The sequence below is a fragment of the Tenrec ecaudatus genome, chromosome 13 (assembly GCF_050624435.1).
Source record: "Tenrec ecaudatus isolate mTenEca1 chromosome 13, mTenEca1.hap1, whole genome shotgun sequence".
In the NCBI taxonomy this organism is placed as follows: Eukaryota; Metazoa; Chordata; class Mammalia; order Afrosoricida; family Tenrecidae; genus Tenrec; species Tenrec ecaudatus.
This window is the reverse complement of record NC_134542.1, coordinates 126,535,150-126,543,027: the sequence shown is the minus strand read 5'-3', so window position 1 is coordinate 126,543,027 and position 7,878 is coordinate 126,535,150.

Sequence of the window (7,878 nt, the reverse complement as noted above, 5' to 3'; positions counted from 1 at the left end):
TTAATTAAAATTTTTTTAGTAGATCATTTTATTTGGGACTCATACAACTCTTATCACAATCCACATGTACATCCACTGTGTCAAACACATTTGTACATTTGTTTCCCTCATCATTCTAAAAACATTTGCTTTCTACTTGAGACCCTGGTATTTGCTCCTCATTTCCTCCCTCCCTCCCCGCTCCCCACTTGAACCCTTAATAATGTATAAATTATTATTATTTTGTCATATCTTACGTTGTCCGACACCCCCCCCCACCCACTTCTTCACTGTCTGTCCACCAGGAAGGAGGCCATATGTAGATCCTTATAACCTGCTCCCCTGTTCCACCCCATCCTCCCTCCACCCTCCCAGTATCACCACTCTCATCATTGGTCCTGAGGGCGTCATCTGTCCTGGATTCACTGTGTTTCCAGTTCCTCCTGTACAGCCGGATTTGTAAGGTAAAATCGGGATCATGATAGTGGGAGTAGGGTGAGGGGAGCACTTAAGAACTAGAGGAAAGTGGTATACTGTACCCTGACTGTCCCGTCTCCTTCCCGTGACCCCTCTGTAAGAGGATGTCCAATTGCCTACAGATGGACTTTGGGTCCCTACTCTGCACCTCTCCTCATTCACAATGATATGATTTTTTTGTCTACTTATTTTATTAAGCATAATATATCTCTGATGCATATATGGAAAATTTAGTAGCAACCACCTAATCTGGGCAATGGGTCTGTGGATGTTTTTCATTTATTTAAAATATTTCATAATAAAAATAAGGAAAAATCAAACAAAATATTGAAATCATAGATGCACAAAATAATTTTAGAATGCTACCCAAGAAACTGGTAAATGTTTATCATTGGCAATACCAAATTATGACTTCCATTTGGCTTCTGTTAAAATTATTTCAAATTTTATTTTACAACTGGCTTGAGAGAAAGATAAAATCGAACTAATTTTAAATTAATTACTCTTATATTAATATTTTCTGCTTTTAAAATACATTAAAATTAAAACATATCTAGGGCCCCCAAAAGTACCGTGGGCCATAGGTGGAAGAACCTAGTGAGGAGCCAGTCCTGGACATTGGAAAAGGAATTGAGTCAGACTTCCCTCTTACCATGTAGATTTGAATATTTTAAAGTCCAATTTTTAAAACTCTACAAATAGACAAGTAAAAGATATTAACCTACTAGGACAAGGATAGAAAGAGACATAACTGGGTAAATACAAATGGCCAATAGCCATGAAAAGATTCTCAACTGTACAGTAATTAGGGAAACGTGACTCATACAAAAAGGAGGTTTTGACTTGACAAAATGAAAGATGCTATGATATCTAGCATTGATGTGGGCTTGGGGAAATGGGTTATCTCTCAGTGTGAGGGGATAATCGGTCTAGTTTTTCAGGAAAGTATTTTAAGGAGATTTACTGGTACTATGGTTTAGCTCCTACCCACAAGGTTCAAGGTTGAAACTCACCAGACACTCCATGGAGAAGGACGAAACTATCTGTTCCCATAACATTTTCCGGTTCTGAAACCCTATTTGGGGGCCATTGTGAGTCAAAATTCCTTGATAGTAGTAAATTGTTGTTGTTTGTAATCCACACAGAAAATTTCCATGTGGTCAAAACAGGTTGTGCTGAAAGGTTTGAGCCACCTAGAGGTGCCTCAGAAGAAAGACCTGGAAATTTGCTTCTGAAAGGTCAAAGGCGTAAAAATCCATTGAGAGAATCCTATGTAGTACAATGCTACTTTGCAACAAATAAACTTCACAGCAACATTTTTTTCTACCCACACATATAATGCAAATGTTCTTCAGTTAGTCACTTATAATTAACATATAGAAATACTCTCACAAGGCTTCCAGTTCAAGATAGCTGACTGATCACACAGTGAGTGAATCCCTCCCTAATAGTCAGGAGAAAAACATCAAGAGCTCCCAATGCCCAAGAAAGACAGCCCTTAGTATCTATACCACCTGGCACAGAAGGCACTGGCTGACCCTGTGCCCCAGCAAGGAAGACCCTAGGCATCCCTGTGTCCCCACAAGAAAAAATCCACTACTCCCACATGACCCAGCAGCCTTCCCAATACTAGCACCAATATGATGAAGTCAATCATGGTCCACACACAAACATGAAACAGGCAACGCAGGCTCAAACAACTGAACAACACCTAGCTCCAAAGAAATATTCTGAAAAATAGGCTTTGGACTACCAGAAATATAATTCAGAAGAATGATGTTCAGGTACTTTCAACAGGTGGAGGAAATGCTCAAAAGAACAGAATCCCTGGGGGGTGGGCAACAGAAAAGTGGGTGAAGGGAGACGTTGGACAGGGAAAGATATGACAAAATAATAATTTACAAATTATCAAGGGTTCATGAGAGAGGGGGAGGTGGGGAGGGAGGGGTAAAATGAGGAGCTGATGCCACGGGCTTAGGTGGAGAGCAAATGTTTTGAGAATGATGAGGGCAATGAATGTACAAATGTGCTTTACACAATTGATGTATGTACAGATTTTGATAAGAGTTGTATGAGTCCCTAATAAAACTATTTTTTAAAAAGATGGAAGGAGAACTAGTTGTAGGAAATTGGGCATAGAGGTTGGTATAAAACAACTTGATTCTGACTTTATTGGCTATGATTTTCCAGAAGAATGTTCAAATGAAAAAGTTTGATGATGCAATCTCTCTTCAAAGAAAAGATGATTCATAAATGTGTGTTTGTCATGAAAAACTTCCACCACAGTAGGTCATAAATCATCATTGTCTGAGGATGCATGCTTACAGTATTTATGACTAACAATACTCTTCTACCATAGTCTCATAATTTATTTTCATGACTTGAACTCTATGAAGTAAATACCATTATCTTTTTAGAAGAGAAAAAAAAGAACAACAGAAAGAATAAAAACTAGAAACCCTACACAAAATAGAATTCCAGAAGATAAATAATAGAATTAGATAACACAGTAAAACAACAGAGTAATAGAATCAAAGAAATAGAAAGCCACATTAGTAAATTTGAAAACATTCCTTCCTTTGACTACAACCGATGAGAGAAATAATCAACAAAAGGAGCAAATGGAATCTGAAAAAAACCTAAGAATTGTGTAGGACACTATCAAGAGTAACAACCTTTGTCTTACTGAGATTCACATCAGGCAGAAACAAACAAGCAAATAGAAAAACTAGAGAAAATAGTACAAGACATATCATGGGATAAACTGCTCTAACATATTAAAGAGAAGAAAATAACTTTCAGAAGCCGAGAGAATCCTAAACAGGATAGGCCCAAGAAGAAAAAGCTGTGCAGCATAGCGTAGCCAAGCTCTCCAATATCAAGGAAAAGGAGGGAATCCTGAGACAAGCTAGGGGAAAAAAAAGAGCAGTCGCCTACAAAGGAAAACCAGCAACAGTCAGCTTGGATTTCCCAGCAGAAACCACATAAACAAAAAGAAAACATATAAAACCCTGAAAGAAAAATACTGCTAACCAGTAAAACTAGTAATCAAATACGAAAGATAAATAAGAGTATTTCCAGACAAGGAGAAAGTAAAAGAATTTGAAGAAAGAATAATAAAGGGAATTCTTAGGTCAGGGAATCAACAACAACAGACAAACCTGAGAGCAGGATATAAAGAACACCACCCAGAAACCAAAACACTGAAGATAATATTCAAAATAGCACAGAAATATAGGAAGAGGTAAGAAACCGATAAAATCACACACACACACACCACACACACACACACACACACACACACACTCCCAAAGCAAAATGGCAGCATCAAACCCTCACATATCAATGACACTTAATGGTAATGGATCAAGTGTATCAATCAAGTGACAGAGAATAGCAGAGTGAATAAGAACACAAGATTCATCAATATGCTTCCTATGAGAAACACACCTTAGACAAACAGACAAAAATCAAAGGATGGAAAAAATCTAACCTAGCTAATGGGAAAAGCAGGAATGGCAATATTAATCTTCAATAAAATATAATTCAAGGCAGAAAATATCATGAACACCATGAGAAACAAAAAAGACACTACAAAAGGGGTAAAGGAATAATAAAACAGGAAGATAGAACCATAGCAAACATATACACATTCATGAAAGATCATTGAAGTACATCAATCAAGCTAAAAGAGTTGAACAGAGCAATAGACAAATATAGCAATAAAGACGCAATATATCACTCCTGAGGAAAGACAGATCATCAGAAAAGAAACTCAATAAAGACAAGGAGAACTAATCAATGCTGTTAACCAACTCAACCTCTTAGACATATATAGAACCCTCTGTCCAAAAGTAACATAGCCTATTCTTTCACAGTGCACATGGAACATTCTCTAGAGCAGACCATCTGCTAGATCACAAAGCAAGCCTTATAATGTAAAGCATATTTATATTCTACTGCCTTATTTTTCAGGTCACAATGCTATAAAACTATAAATCAACAATAGAAAGAACAAGGACAAAAAATCAAATGCATTAAAACTGAATGACACGATACTTAAAAATGACTGGGAAACAGAAGAAGTAAGGGAGGAGATTTTTAAATTCCTTGAAAGGAATGAAAATGAAAACATAACATAACAAAACCTTTGGGACACAGGAAAAGTTATCAGAAGGAAATTTATAGCAATCAATACACACATGAAAAAAAAAGTAAAACAATAAACCTTCAACCATTATTTAAGATATTTCAGCAAATGGACCCAACACAGGAAACACTCATCTATGCTATAAAATTTGGAAGAACCTATCTGACCAATTAAATGGAAAATATCCATATTTGTGTCCATTTTGAAGAGGGGGGTTACAAACAGAAATGATCAAATAATATTATTAATACTGCGTTAGTCCAGGTTGACAAGAGAAACAGATCGAGACATTCTTATGTATGTAAGAGAGAGCTTTATATCAAAGAGTAATTGTATATTAAGAAAACATCCCAGCCCAGGCCAGATCAAGTCCATTAAGTTTGATATTAGCCTATAACTCTGATACCAGCCCATGAATTCCTCTTCAGACTCATGCAGCGCATTCAATGATGTCGAATGCAGGAAGATCACAGGCCATGGGGTGGAACATCCTGTGGGTCCAATGGAAGTGGAAGTATCTCAAAGCTGGTGCAGATCTCCACATAGCTTCTCCAGCTCCCTGACTGTCTTAATAGCAGGAATGGGAAAGCAGAGTTTGTCCCCCGCTCCAGGGGGAAGAGAGGCTGGGACCTGATTGACAGGCTAACCTCGCCATCACTTCATTCTATTTATCAAGTTGACATGAAACTGTGTATTTACCACAAAACACCACACAAAAGTAAAATGTTGCTGAATATAATTTATTAAAGTGTTGCAGCAGCCCTGTCCAGAGGAAAGAATAGTGAAAATGTCGAATGTACAGAAAACAATTATGCAAATGTTCTAATGAGCCTAATACACACTAGTCTCTACAATCTTACCAGAAGAACTTGTTGCTCAGTTACTACTACCAACTGTTCTGAAAGGTCTTGAATATAATGGATGAAAAAATGGAACAAAACTCAAAATCATAAAAAAGTCAGAGAGAGACTAGTGGAACCTCTGGAAATACAGCCCTTAGTTACTCTTCACATCTGGAAATGAATTCATTCCCATGGTTTGATTTTCAGCCAAGAGACAGACAGGTCTTAAAGAGGAACAATAATGTTAACCAGGGAAGCATACCTTGGAATAACCAGCCATTTGTAATAATAGAGGTAGAAGAGTTAGCAAAGAAGGAGAAATTGAAACAGAAAACACAGGAAGGAGGTAGGATCGGTGATGTTACATTGTAGCAATTAGAATAGATGAGTCTACCACTGGAAAACACTCCTAAAGGTCAATACAGAGTCTTTGAGCTAACTACAAGCTTTTCTTTCTTGTGTTTTGTTTTGTTCTTTGTCATTGGCTTGTTGTTGTTGTTTTATTTTATTTTGTTTCTTGGTTTTGCTCTGTCTTGTTTTTGTGCATGTTATTATCTCTGCAGGTCTGTCTGAATAAGAAAGGCTGGATGAGCAATCTGGAGGAGAAAACAATGGGACTGACAGTTCCGGGGAGAATGGGAGAAGGGGAGGTGGGGGGAAAGCTAGTGGTGTTAACAAACCCAGGGATAAGGGAACAACCAGTGATCCAAATTGGTGGTAAGAAGGTTGTAGGAGACCTGGTAGGGCATGACCAAGGGTAATGTAACCGAGAGGAATTACTGAAACCCTAATGAAGGCTGAACATGACAGTGGGACAAGAGAAAAGTGAAAGGAAATTGAGAAAAGAATTAGGGACGTAAAGGGCATTTATAGAGGTCTAAATACGGGCATGTACATATGTAAATACATTTACATATGAGAATGTGGAAATAGATCTATGTGGACATATATATAGATTTAGTATTAAGGTAGCAGATGGACATTGGGCCTCCACTCAAGTACTCCCTCAATGCAAGAATACTTTGTTCTATTAAACTGGCATTCCATAATGCTCACCACCTTCCTGACACAACCGCTGAAGACAAATGGGTGCATAAGTAAATGTGGTGAAGAAAGTTGATGGTGCCTGGCTATCAAAAGATATAGCATCTGGGTCTTAAAGGCTTGAAGGTAAACCAGTGGCCATCTAGCTCAGAAGCAACAAAGCCCACATGAAGAAGCGCACCAGCCCATGTGATCACGAGGTGTTGAAGGGATGAGGTATCAGGCATCAGCAGAACAAAAAACTTTTCATTGTGAATGAGGGGGGGTGCAGAGTGGAGACCCAAAGCCCATCTGTAGGCAATTGGTCATCCCCTTACGGAAAGGTCATGGGGAGCAGACGAGCCAGTCTGCAATGATGAAACATAAAACTTCCCTCTTGTTCCTAAATGCTTCCTACCTCCCACCCTACCCCCACCCATCATGATCCCAATTCTACTTTATAAATCTGGTTAGACCAGAGGATGTACACTGGTACAGATAGGAACTGGAAACACAGGGAAAGCAGGGTAGATGATCCCTTCAGGACCAGTGGTGTGAGTGGCGATACCAGGAGGGTGAAGGGAGGGTGGGTGTGAAAAGGGGAATCGATTGCAAGGATCTACATATAACCTCCTCCCCGGGGGACGGACAACAAAAAAGTGGGTGAAGGATGACATCATAAAGTGCAAAATATGACAAAATAATAATTTGTAAATTATCAAGGGTTCATGAGGGAAGGGAGAGTGGGGAGGGATAGGAACTTATGTGGAGAGCAAATGTTCTGAGAATGATGAGGGCAATGAATGTACAAATGTGCTTTACAAAATTGATGTATATATGGATTGTGATAAGAGTTCACCCAACTCGAAAAGTTAAAAAACAAACAAACTAACCTAAACACAGTTGCAGTACTATATAGGCAGGGAACTTCCAGAAATTCATGCTAGATTCAGAAGAAAATATGAAATTACATCCATTGATGTAAGATGGATTTTGACTGGAAACAGAATTTCAGAAAGATGTTGGCTTGTGTTTTCTTGGCTGTGAGGATTGTAAAGTTCAGTGCAGGGTTGTTGTCCACAAGGTCCAGAGATAAGCCACTCCCATATATACCCATGCACATAGCAGACAAGTTTTATTAAAGGATGGGGTCACATTAAACGCAGGTAAGTTGAAAAGAAGGAATATGTCATCTGGGAAGACTTCTAGATTCTAAGACACTTTCAAAAGGGAGGGAATTGCAGATGATCAAGCAACTCTCTAATTAGTTACTCAGCCTGTCCTGGGGTCTCATGCAAATTTTCTTTCCATCTTATCTCAGTTCCGGCTCCGGGTCAGCTTGTTTCAGATGTTCACTACGTCCTGGCTTCAAGGTTAAGATGTTTACCAAGCCTGTTCTTACAAGGT